The following is a 13,640-nucleotide window of genomic DNA, read 5'->3' as shown; positions in this document are numbered from 1 at the left end:
TGAATACTTTCTGCTGGTTCCCTGAAATTTGGCTCATAATTACAGACAGCCAGTCTGAGACAGTCTGTGAGCTGTAGGGTTGCCAACTGTCCAGCATTCCCCCAGCTAAGGTAGAGCGTCCTATGAAACCTTTCATGCCAAAATGCTTTATGCCGAAGAAGCAATTACCATTAATTTATATGGAAAAAAATTTTGTGCGTTCCCAGACCCAAAAAAATAACCTACTAAATCATACCAAATAACACATAAAACCTAAAATAACACCAACATATAGTAAGAGCAGGAATGATATGATAAATACACAGCCTATATAAAGTAGAAATAATGAAGATTAAGCCAAAACCGGGTAAAGATAAATCAACGTGCGCGTGCGCACACAGGTGCACGCGCAAGGCTTCATGGTCATGGTAGTCTTTCTCAGGGTAAGCACAAATGTCCCGGGATTTGACTGCTACTTTTCTCCCTTATTTGGGAGTGAGGAAGTTGGCAACCCTAGTAAGGTGTCTGTCAGTAAGTCAGCTCCTGTACTTAGATTTAATAATTTTCATCTGTGAAAATGCACTTTCACATAGATAAGTTGACCTGAAGTAGGCACTGACTTTTAGTGCTTTAAAACACACCGCGCATTGCTCGGCCCCATCAGTAGTAATTGCCACCAGTTTATGAATGGGGATGTCATTTTCACGGACATATTTTTTAAACTCATTGTAAATATCCTCACCTCTGGTTCTTTCCTTTAATTGCAAAAGAGTGAGGAAGTCCTCCTTTGTTGTAAAATCCTGGAAAGCCATTTTGACAAATACAGCAAGCTGAGCTGTTTGCATTACATCCAGGGATTCATCAAACTGTAGTGAAAAATATTCACGTCCTCTGACAGTGACTCTACCCTCCTTGTCACTGTTGCAGGGCCAAGCAGTATATTACCTATTACGGTTGTGATGCCGCTTTTGTTTTTAAAGTTATTAAAAACAGCCTCTGTGGTAATGACCATTGCTTCCCTGAATAAATCACCATCTGTAAAAGGCTTCTTGTGTTTAGTCAAAAGGTGACTTACACGAAATGATGCTTCAATAGCAGCCTCATATTGAGCAGCATGTTTTGTGAAAAATGATTGCTGGGCCTTCAACCCTGATTTCAGCTCCTCAACTTTCCAGGCACGAATTGCACTCTTTGGGGGGTAGGTGTCTTTAAATTCCTTGTGGTTGGTGTTGCAGTGAAGCTCCAGATTCCCTCTTTCAGTCAGCGCTTGTGTTTGGTGGCACAACATACATACACACTTGCCTTTCACCAAGGTAAGTAGAAAATCCTCTTTCCATTCTGGATGGAATTTGTATGTTTTCGCCTTCTTTCGTGAAGTCTCCGCCATACTGTCAGGATATTACGAGCGAGTGCCGATCGCATTGTCTCTGATCTGAGCCGACATTCACCTAATAAAACACCTTATATTCCATCCGGGTAGCCTCCAACCTGACGGCATGAACATTGTCTTCTCTAACTTCTGCTAATGCCCCACCTCCCCTTCGTACCCCATCTGTTATTTATTCATATACACACATTCTTTCTCTCTCTCTCCTTTTTCTCCCCCTGTCCCTCTGACTATACCCCTTGCCCATCCTCTGGGTTCCCCCCGCCCCTTTTCCTTCTCCCTGGGCCTCCTGTCCCCTGATCCTCTCATATCCCTTTTGCCAATCACCAGTCCAGCTCTTGGCTCCATCACTCCCCTTCCTGTCTTCTCCTATCATTTTGGATCCCCCCTCCCCTTCCCACATTTAAATCTCTTACTAGCTCTTCCTTCAGTTAGTCCTGGCGAAGGTTCTTGGCCCGAAACGTCGACTGTACCTCTTCCTAGAGATGCTGCCTGGCCTGCTGTGTTCACCAGCGACTTTAATGTGTGTTGCTTGAATTTCCAGCATCTGCAGAATTCCTTGTGTTTACGTTTTTAAATTCACCTAATTAATTAGCTTGTTTATTTCAGCTTTTTTTCTTAAAGTTGTGCTGTGCGCATCCCGATTACCGCTGCACCCCTGCATGCTTCGCGGACCGGAGGTTGGGGACACTGCCGTATATTGATGTTTGCGACAGACTGTTCTGTTACCTAATCTAATTGGTCACTTTGATGCAGCACGGTCTACGCTGAAAACGCGGTGCATGGCGGGGGAATCACACACAAGCACACTAGGCAGAAAGAACAGAACTAAACCCCCGCAACCCAGAAACAATCTCTCTTTACAAGCAGCTTTTTAGTAAAACATAGTGCTATATTACCATTATCCTAATTAGTATTACTTACTTTTATAATGCTCACATTACAATAGTATTTGTGTATTTATTTTTGATTTTTCTGTGGTATCTGCTGGGAAAGTCCCTAAGATCAACTCGTCGATCGCGATCGACGGGTTGGCGACACTTACCTTAAAGGAGAATCCTGCCTGACAAACCTATTGCAATTTTTTGAGGACATTACAAGTAGGTTAGACAAGGGGGATGCAGTGGATGTTGTATATTTGGATATTCAGAAGGCCTTTGACAAGGTGCCACACATGAGGCTACTTAACAAGATAAGAGCCCATGGAATTACGGGAAAGTTACACACGTGGATAGAGCGTTGGCTGTGGCAGGAAACAGACAGTGGGAATAAAGGGATCCTATTCTGCTTGGCTGCCGGTTACTAGTGGTGTTGCACAGGGGTCAGTTTTGGGTCCACTTCTTCTTACATTGTACATCAACGATTTGGATTATAGAATGGATGGCTTTGTGGCTAAGTTTACTGATGAAACAAAGATGGGGGAGGGGCCAATAGTGCTGAGGAAACAGAGAGTCTGCAGAGAGACTTGGATAGATTGGGAGAATTGGCAAAGAAGTGGCAAATAAAATACAATGTTGGAAACTGTATTTATGCACTTTGACAGAAGAAATAAACAGGCAGACTATTATTTAAATGGGGAGAGAATTCAAAGTTCTGAGATGCAATGGGACTTGGGAGTCCTCGTGCAGGATACCTTTAAGGTTAACCTCCAGGTTGAGTCGGTGGTGAAGAAGGCAAATGCAATGTTGGCATTCATTTCTAGAGGAATAGAGTATGGGAGCAGGGATGTGATATTGAGTGCTGATCTTGCATTCGTTGAATATCTTGCATGCTCGTCTGTGACACGGTGTTCATCTTGGTTTCAGTTATCAGGTTTTCTTCCAATTCTTTGATTTTCTGAATTCCTTCTCTTTCTGCCCATTTTGCAGTTTTGTCTGAAAATGCACTTCCACAGATTTCCATTGTAGATATTTCACAGTGACTTTTACAGTTTAACACAGACTTCTGCGGTGTGACGTCCCTGAGATATTGCGTCAGTTCGCCATTCTTAATTGGAATGTACGAAATCCTCTTTGTCTACATAAATTTCCAAAGTCACGAACAAGTGCTACACATGCCCTTACACTTCCTCCCTCAGCACCATTCAGGGCCCCAGACAGTCCTTCCAGGTGAGGCGACACTTCACCTATGAGTCGGCTGGGGTGATATACTGCGTCCGGTGCTCCCGATGTGGCCTTCTATATATTGGCGAGACCCGACGCAGGCTGGGAGACTGTTTTGCTGAACACCAACGCTCTGTCCGCGAGAGAAAGCAGGATCTCCCAATAGCCACACATTTTAATTCCGCATCCCATTCCCATTCTGACATGTCTATCCACGGCCTCCTCTACTGTAAAGATGAAGCCACACTCAGGTTGGATGAACAACACCTTATATTCCGCCTGTGTATGCTCTAACCTGATGACATGAACATTGACTTCTCAAACTTCCGCTAATGCCCCACCTCCCCCCATACCCCATCTGTTATTTATTTATATACCCACATTCTTTCTTTCTCTCTCTCTCCTTTTTCTCCCTCCGTCCCTCTCACTATACTCCTTGCCCATCCTCTGGGTTTCCCCCTCCCACTTTCTTTGTACCTAGGCCTCCTGTTCCATGATCGTCTCCTATCCCTTTTGCCAATCAACTGTCCAGCTCTTGGCTCCATCCCTCCCCCTCCTACCTTCTCCTATCATTTTGGATCTCCCCCTTTCCTCCTACTTCAAATCTCTTACTAGCTCTTTCTTCAGTTAGTCCTGACGAAGGGTCTCGGCCTGAAACGTCGACTGTACCTCTTCCTAGAGATGCTGCCTGGCCTGCTGCGTTCACCAGCAACTTTTACGTGTGTTTCATGAACCACTCTGAAAGGATATTGAGATCTGTGGCCTTCCTTCTGCTAGCTTACAGGATTCAACTAAAGCTTTCAGCTTTGCCCGTTGTGCCAGGGTACCAGGGACTATGTTTCCGGATGCCATCAGTTCTTTTTCTGTGACAGCAGCCTAACAAGCCATTCAAATTCATCTCTCAATGGCAGAGGAGCTATTAGTGTACAGATCCAGATCTGGATTCAACAAAGATTTTGAGTGCGGACATAATTTGCATCCTGCCTTTTGGGACGTTATGCGTGTTTTCTCCCCCCTAAATCAGCGAGTTCGCACATCAAAATATCGATCTGTGCTGGTTAAAGTTGCCCGTGTCCAATCCGTCTTTTTCATTCCTCACCGCATCCCTTTGATTTTACCACGTATCGCTTCAGCATCACTTATAAACCAGTCCTCACCAGAGTTCCGTCATTCTTTACCAACCGTGTCAAGTTTATCTGCATCACTTTAGTAAGCACTTAATATTCCAGTTAACTTTTCTATCTCAGCTTTAGACATTCTATTAGTTTCCATCTCAAGGAGAACTCTTCACTTTTAGATGTCATAAATCTCACAAAACTCACACCCCACTGTGACTAGAATATCACATGACAACCAATGAAAAATCCATCCGTCCAAAACATCTGGACAGGTTGGCGAGAGAGAGATATTCGGGTGATTTAAACTAATATAGTAGGGAGAGGGAAACCGGAAATATAGAACATAGGACATAGAATAGTATAGCACAGTACAGGCCCTTCGGCCCACAATGTTGTGCAGACCCTTAAACCCCACCTCCCATATAACCCCCCCCACTTCAAATTCCTCCATATACCTGTCCAGAAGTCTCTAAAATTTTACTAGTGTATCTGCCTCCACCACTGACTCAGGCAGTGCATTCCATACACCAACCACTCTCTGAGTAAAAAACCTTCCCCTAATATCCCCCTTGAACTTCCCACCCCTTACCACAAAGCCATGTCCTCTTGTATTGAGCAGTGGTGCCCTGGGGAAGAAGCACTGGCTATCCACTCCATCTATTCCTCTTATTACCTTGTACACCTCTAGAATGCCTCCTCTCATCCTCCTGCTCTCCAGAGAGTAAAGCCCTATCTCCCTTAATCTCTGATCATAATCTCTAAACCAGGCAGCATCCTGGTAAATCTCCTCTGTACTCTATCCAATGCTTCCACATCCTTCCTACAGTGAGGCGACAAAAACGGGACACAGTACTCCAAGTGTGGCCTAACCAGAGTTTTGTAGAGCTGCATCATTACATCGCGACTCTTAAACTCTATCCCTCGACTTATGTAAGCTAACACCCCTTAAGCTTTCTTAACTACCCTATCTACCTGTGAGGCAACTTTCAGGGATCTATGGACATGTACCCCAAGGTCCCTCTGCTCCTCCACACTACCAAGTATCCTGCCATTTACTTTGTACTCTGCCTTGGAGTTTGTCCTTCCAAAGTGTACCACCTCACACTTCTCCGGGTTGAACTCCATTTGCCACTTCTCAGCCGACTTATGCATCCTATCAATGTCTCTCTACAATCTTTGACAATACTCTACACTATCTACAACACCACCAACCTTTGTGTCGTCTGCAAACTTGCCAACCCACCCTTCTACCCCAACATCCAGGACGTTAATAAAAATCACGAAAAGTAGAGGTCCCAGAACAGATCCTTATGGGACACCACTAGTCACAATCCTCCAATCTGAATGTACTCCCTCCACCACCACCCTCTGCCTTCTGCAGGCAAGCCAATTCTGAATCCACCTGGCCAAACTTCCCTGGATCCCATGCCTTCTAACTTTCTGAATAAGCCTACCATGTGGAACCTTGTCAAATGCCTTACTAAAATCCATATAGATCACATCCACTGCACTACCCCCATCTATATGCCTGGTCACCTCCTCAAATAACTCTATCAGGCTTGTTAGACACGATCTGCCCTTCACAAAGCCATGCTGACTGTACCTGATCAGACCATGATTCTCTAAATGCCTATAGATTCTATCTCTAAGAATCTTTTCCAACAGCTTTCCCACCACAGACGTAAGGCTCACTGGTCTATAATTACCCGGACTATCCCTACTAACTTTTTTGAACAAGGGAACTACATTTGCCTCCCTCCAATCCTCTGGTACCATTCCCATGGACAACGAGGACATAAAGATCGAAGCCAGAGGCTCAGCAATCTCTTCTCTCACCTCGTGGAGCAGCCTGGGGAATATTCTGTCAGGCCCCGGGGACTTATAGAAACATAGAAAATAGGTGCAGGAGTAGGCCATTCGGCCCTTCGAGCCTGCACCGCCATTTATTATGATCATGGCTGATCATCCAACTCAGAACCCAGCCTTCCCTCCATACCCCCTGACCCCTGTAGCCACAAGGGCCATATCTAACTTCCTTTTAAACATAGCTAATGAACTGGCCTCAACAGTTTGCTGTGGCAGAGAATTCCACAGATTCACCACTCTCTGTGTGAAGAAGTTTTTCCTAACCTCGGTCCTAAAAGGCTTCCCCTCTATCCTCAAACTGTGACCCCTCGTTCTAGACCTCCCCAACATCGGGAACAATCTTCCTGCATCTAGCCTGTCCAATCCCTTTAGGATCTTATACGTTTCAATCAGATCCCCCCTCAATCTTCTAAATTCCAACGAGTACAAGCCCAGTTCATCCAGTCTTTCTTCATATGAAAGACCTGCCATCCCAGGAATCAATCTGGTGAACCTTCTTTGTACTCCCTCTATGGCAAAGATGTCTTTCCTCAGATTAGGGGACCAAAATTGCACACAATACTCCAGGTGTGGTCTCACCAAGGCCTTGTACAACTGCAGTAGTACCTCCCTGCTCCTGTACTCGAATCCTCTCGCTATAAATGCCAGCATACCGTTCGCCTTTTTCACCGCCTGCTGTACCTGCATGCCCACTTTCAATGACTGGTGTATAATGACACCCAGGTCTCGTTGCACCTCCCCTTTTCCTAATCGGCCACCATTCAGATAATAATCTGTTTTCCTATTTTTGCCACCAAAGTGGATAACTTCACATTTATCCACATTAAATTGCATCTGCCATGAGTTTGCCCACTCACCCAACCTATCCAAGTCACCCTGCATCCTCTTAGCATCCTCCTCACTGCTAACACTGCCACCCAGCTTCGTGTCATCCGCAAACTTGGAGATGCTGCATTTAATTCCCTCATCCAAGTCATTAATATATATTGTAAACAACTGGGGTCCCAGCACTGAGCCTTGCGGTACCCCACTAGTCACCGCCTGCCATTCTGAAAAGGTCCCGTTTATTCCCACTCTTTGCTTCCTGTCTGCTAACCAATTCTCCACCCACACCAATACCTTACCCCCAATACCGTGTGCTTTAAGTTTGCACACTAATCTCCTATGTGGGACCTTGTCAAAAGCCTTTTGAAAATCCAAATATACCACATCCACTGGTTCTCCCCTATCCACTCTACTAGTTACATCCTCAAAAAATTCTATGAGATTCGTCAGACATGATTTTCCTTTCACAAATCCATGCTGACTTTGTCCGATCATTTCACCGCTTTCCAAATGTGCTGTTATCACATCCTTGATAACTGACTCCAGCAGTTTCCCCACCACCGACGTTAGGCTAACCGGCCTATAATTCCCCGGTTTCTCTCTCCCTCCTTTTTTAAAAAGTGGGGTTACATTAGCCACCCTCCAATCCTCAGGAACTAGTCCAGAATCTAACGAGTTTTGAAAAATTATCACTAATGCATCCACTATTTCTTGGGCCACTTCCTTAAGCACTCTGGGATGCAGACCATCTGGCCCTGGGGATTTATCTGCCTTCAATCCCTTCAATTTACCTAACACCACTTCCCTACTAACATGTATTTCGCTCAGTTCCTCCATCTCACTGGACCCTCTGTCCCTTACTATTTCTGGAAGATTATTTATGTCCTCCTTAGTGAAGACAGAACCAAAGTAATTATTCAATTGGTCTGCCATGTCCTTGCTCCCCATAATCAATTCACCTGTTTCTGTTTGCAGGGGACCTACATTTGTCTTTATCAGTCTTTTCCTTTTTACATATCTATAAAAGCTTTTACAGTCCGTTTTTATGTTCTCTGCCAGTTTTCTCTCATTATCTGTCCTAATGTATTTTAACAACTCCAACACCTCCTCTCCCTTAATATCAGCATGCTCCAGAACATCAACCTCACTCATATTGTCCTCACCATCATAAAGTTCCCTCTCATCGGTGAACACGGAAGAGAAGTATTCATTGAGGACCTCGCTCACTTCCACAGCCTCCAGGCACATCTTCCCACCTTTATCTCCAATCGGTCCTACCTTCACACCTGTCATCCTTTTTTTCTTCACATAATTGAAGAATGCCTTGGGGTTTTCCTTTACCCTACTCGCCAAAGCCTTCTCATGCCCCCTTCTTGCTCTTCTCAGCCCCTTCTTAAGCTCCTTTCTTCCTTCCCTATATTGAATAGACCCATCCGATCCTTGCCTCCTAAACCTCATGTATGCTGCCTTCTTCCTCCTGACTAGATTTTCCACCTCACTTGTATTGATATAGTCGATATAGGATCTCTAGAAATGAGGTAGGAGAAATAATAACGGGGGACAAAGAGATGGTTGATTAACTAAATGAGTATTTTCCATCACTCCTCACTGTGAAAGACACAGGCAGTGTGCCTGATGTTGTAGTGTGTGAAGGAAAAGAAGTGGGTACAGTTACTGTTACAAGAGAGAAGGAACTCAAAACCTGAAAGACCTAGAAGTATATAAGACACCCTGACCAGAGGGACTGCACCCTAGGGTTCTGAAAGAGGTAGCTTTGGAGATTGTAATGGCATTAGAAATAATCTTTCAAAAATCATCGGACTGTGGCATGGTGCCAGATGACTGGAAATTGCCAATGTGACTCCACACTTTAAGAAAGGAGGAGGTTGGAGAAGTCACCAGGACCGGACGGGATGTACCACAGTCTACTGTGAGAAGTGACAGAGGAGATTGCTGAGCCTCTGGCGATGATCTTTGCGTCATCAATGGGTACGGGAGAGGTTCCGGAGGATCGGAGGGTGGCGGATGTTGTTCCCTTATTTAGGAAAGGGAGTAGAGGTAGCCCCGGAAATAATACTTACTTCAGTGGTTGGTAAGTTGATGGATAAGATCCTGAGAGACAGGATTTATGAACATTTGGAGAGGCAAAATATGATTAGGAATAGTCAGCATTGCTTTAACAAAAGCAGATAGTGCATTACGAGCCTGATTGTATTTTTTGAGGATGTGACTAAACATATTGATGAAGGTCAAGCAGTAGATGTAGTGTAAATGGATTTCAGCAAGGCAATTGACGAGGTACCCCATGCAATGCTTATTGAGAAAGTAAGGAGCGATAGGTTCCAAGGGGACTTTTCTTTGTGGATGCAGAACTGGCTTGCCCACAGAAGGCAAAGAGTGGTTGTGGACAGGTCATATTCTGCATGGAGGTCGTGACCAGTGGTGTGCCTCAGGGATCTGTTCTGGGACCCCTACTATTCATAGTTTTTATAAACGACCAGGATGAGGAAGTGGTGGGATGGGTTGGTATGTTTGCTGATGACACAAAAGCTGGTGTTGTTGTGGATATTGTGGAGGGCTGTCGGAGGTTATAGCTGGACATTGATAGGATGAAAAACTGGAATGAGAAGTGGCAGATGGAGTTCAACCCAGAAAAGTGTGAGATGGGAAAATATAGTATTAATGGTAAGACTCTTGGCAGTGTGGAAGATCAGAGGGATCTTGGGATCCGAGTCCATAAGACACTCAAAGCTGCTACACAGGTTGACTCTGTGGTTAAGAAGGCATACGGTGCATTGGCCTTTATCAATCGTGGTATTCAGCTTAAGAGCCGACAGGTAATGTTGCAGCTATATAGGACCCTGATCAGACCCCCACTTGGAGTACTGTCCTCAGTTCTGGTCGCCTAACTACAGGAAGGATGTGACAACCATAGAAAGGGTGAGGAGATTTAAAAGGATGTTCCCTGGATTGGGGTGCATGCCTTTTGAAAATAGGTTGAGTGAACTCAGCCTTTACTCCTTGGAGCAACGGAGAATGAGAGGTGACCTGATAGAGGTGTATAAGATGGTGAGGGCATTGACCATGTGGATAGTCAGAGGCTTTTTCCCAGCGCTGAAATGGCTAGCACATGAGGGCATAGTTTTAAGCTGCTTGGAAGTAGGTACAGAGGGGATGACAGGGGTTAGGTTTTTTTCGCAGAGAGCGGAGAGTGCGTGCAGTGGGCTGCCGGCAGCGACAGTGGAGGCAGAAACGAGAGGGTATTTTACAGAGACTCCTAGATAGATACATGGAGCTTAGAAAAACAGAGGGCTATAGGTTAGCCTAGGTAATTTCTAAGGTAAGAACATGTTAAGCACAGCTTTGTGGGCCAAAGGGCCTGCATTGTGCTGAAAGTTTTCTATGTTTGTTTTCCCTGCACATTGGGTGTATCTCCAACTTGTCCCGTCCTGTAAAGTTTTTAATAAGATCTGTTTTTTTTTTCTTCTCAATAGTTACAGGAATTTGAATCTCCAGGAAGGATGTGGTACAGTGGACATGTTTTGATAATAAATTTACCTGGAACTGCCAAGAAAGGATTGTAAGTTTGATTTATTGCCTCAGGGCGAGAATGGTGATAACAATTTCATGAGAACTGATATAATCAGAGGGATTTTCTGTATCACGTCCAAGTGTGCAACAATATTCCAATGAACAAACACTGAATGATACAGTCCAGAAACATGTCATTCATTTGTCATATAATGTCCCACAGAACTAACGCCATCTGCAAGTATATCTTCCCAACTAGTCATTCCCTGCGCATTCTCGACTGTACTTGATCACCTCCTGTGCATGTCACCTCGTCTATGATATTTCAATCCTGGGACAAAAGGAAACAATTGTCTGTTCCATCTCTGACATTGTAATCTTAGAACTTTTGTTAAATCTCCCTTCAACCTCTGCAGCTCCAGAGAAAACAACACGTTCTCCAATCTCTACTTCTAATCTATGTTTGGTCTCAACAAGCGTTACTCCCGCCCATTCATCTCCTCACTTACTAATATTCAAGGTCCCAAACAGCCCCCCAGATGAAGTGACACTTCGCCTGTGAATGTGTCAGTGTCACCGACTGTTTCCTGTCTCCCCTGCAGTTACTAGACTTGACACTGATTGGGGAACTGTTTTGTCCAGTGCTTTTACTCTATCCACTATGGCAGATGATGCAGGGTTCACAAGAATGATTCTGGGAATGAAGGGGTTAACGTATCAGGAGTGTCTAACAGCTTTGAGCTTCTACTCACTGGAATTTGGAGAAATCCAAGGGGACCTCATAGAAACCTAACGAGTGTTTAAAGGCCGAGTTAAGGTGGATGTGGAAAGAATGTTTCCTATGGTATGGGTATCCAGAACTGGAGGGCATTTCCTCAAAATTGAGGGGCGGCTATTTAGAACAGAGGTTAGGAGGAACGTTTCAGCCGGAGACGAGTGAATCTGTGATATACTCTGTGGAGTGTGGCATAATCAAAGTCCGTGGATAGATTTAAAGTGGAAATTGATTGTTTCCTGATTTGTCAGGACGACAAAGGATATGGGGAGAAGGTAAGTGGGATCTAGGGTCAGACATGAAGGACTGGCAGAGCAGACTCAATGGGCAGAATAGCCTCATTCTGCTCCTATGTCTTGAGGTCTTATGTACAGGATCTCCTGTTTCTACCCATTATAATTCCAATCCCCTTTCCCATTCCAACATACCTGTCCATGGCCTCCACTACTGCCACAATGACACCACTCCCGGCTGGAGGAGTAAAACGTCATACTCCACTGCTCATTTTCCAACCTTACAGAATGAACCTTGATTTTTCCCAAATTTGTGAATTTCAACCCCCATCCCCTTCTCCCATTCTCCATTCTGTTTCCCCTCTCACCTCCACAAATCTCCATCGCCTTTATCAGGTACACCTCTTCCTTGCCATTTTCCCATGGACAACACATCTCTCCTATCAAATACCTTCTTCAGCCATTTATCTCTTCTCTGTATAACCTCCCAGCGTCTTACGGCATGTCCCTTCCCCACCTACTCAGATTTCAGCTTGTACTCCTTCCCTTCCATTCCTATTCTCCCTGATTTCCTCTAACTGTCCAGTCCACAAAAGAGTCTCCACCTGCACCGCCGATTCATCATGCATCTCCATAGAGGGTGCCTGATTTGTTGAGTTCCTCCAGCTTTTGGTGTTTATTACATGGATATAAAAATCACAAGAGGCAACAATACAGCACAGATCCCTGCAGAGCACCACAGGTCAGTGTCGTCCAGGCAGAATACCCTCTCTCTACAACCATCCTCTTGCCTTCTATGGACAAGCCAATCCAACCCTGTATCCACACAGCCCTGTCTCCCTGCATCCCATGCCTCCTGACCCTCTGAATGAGCTTACCATGAGGAACCTTATCAAATGCCTTGCTAATATACATATAAGCCACATCCGCTGCTCGAAATTCATCAACACACTTTGTAACACCCTCAAAGAATTCAATCCCGACGTTAACAAAGCGGTTATGATACTTGAAGACCTTGGTTGTAGGGAAACTTTGAATTAGTTAATTTCAGGTCTGAGAATAAGTGGAGATTTTATAATTGTGAAAAGGTTGTGAGGGGTATAGATAGCGTGACTGAAATTTTCTACTGAGATTGGGTGAAACTACCTGTCGAAATGGTGAGAGGTGAAGAATTGAAGGGAACATCATCACTGAGAGTTGATGTGTTTGTGGAATCAGCTCCCAGCAAAAGTTCAATTTAAACATTGATCAGAGTTTTGGGTGACTGCATGTGTGGGAGGTGTATGGTCCAGTATAGGTTGGTGGGACCAGGCAGAAGAATAGACCGACAAGGTCTGCATGGACTGAATGGCCTATTCTGTGTTGTGGTACTCAAATGAAGTTGTTAAGTCAATTGATTTCCAAAATCAATTAGACCACATGACCATAAGACATATAACAAAGATATCTACAACACATAACAGGCCCTTCAGCCCACAATGTTGAGCCAAACATGTAACCTTCTCTAGAATTTCCCTACCGGATTCCTTCGATTTTTCTGAGCTCCATGTACCTATCTAAGAATCTCATAAAAGATCCTATTGTATCCGCCCCTACCACCGACACTGGCAGTGCATTCCACGCACCCACAATCTCAGTGGAAAAGAAATCTTACCTCAACAATCCCCCTTGTACCTACTTCCAAGCACCATAAATCTATGACCCTTTGTCACATGGGGGTAGAATTAGTCCATTTGGTCCAACACCTCTGCTCAGCCATATCATCATGGCTGAATTATTCGTCCCTGCAATCTCTCACACATTGAGCAATGAAGAAATAATCAG

Source organism: Mobula hypostoma, unplaced genomic scaffold (genome assembly GCF_963921235.1).
Source record: "Mobula hypostoma unplaced genomic scaffold, sMobHyp1.1 scaffold_105, whole genome shotgun sequence".
In the NCBI taxonomy this organism is placed as follows: Eukaryota; Metazoa; Chordata; class Chondrichthyes; order Myliobatiformes; family Myliobatidae; genus Mobula; species Mobula hypostoma.
The sequence above is the reverse complement of the archived record's forward strand: the minus strand, read 5'-3'. Positions refer to the sequence as shown.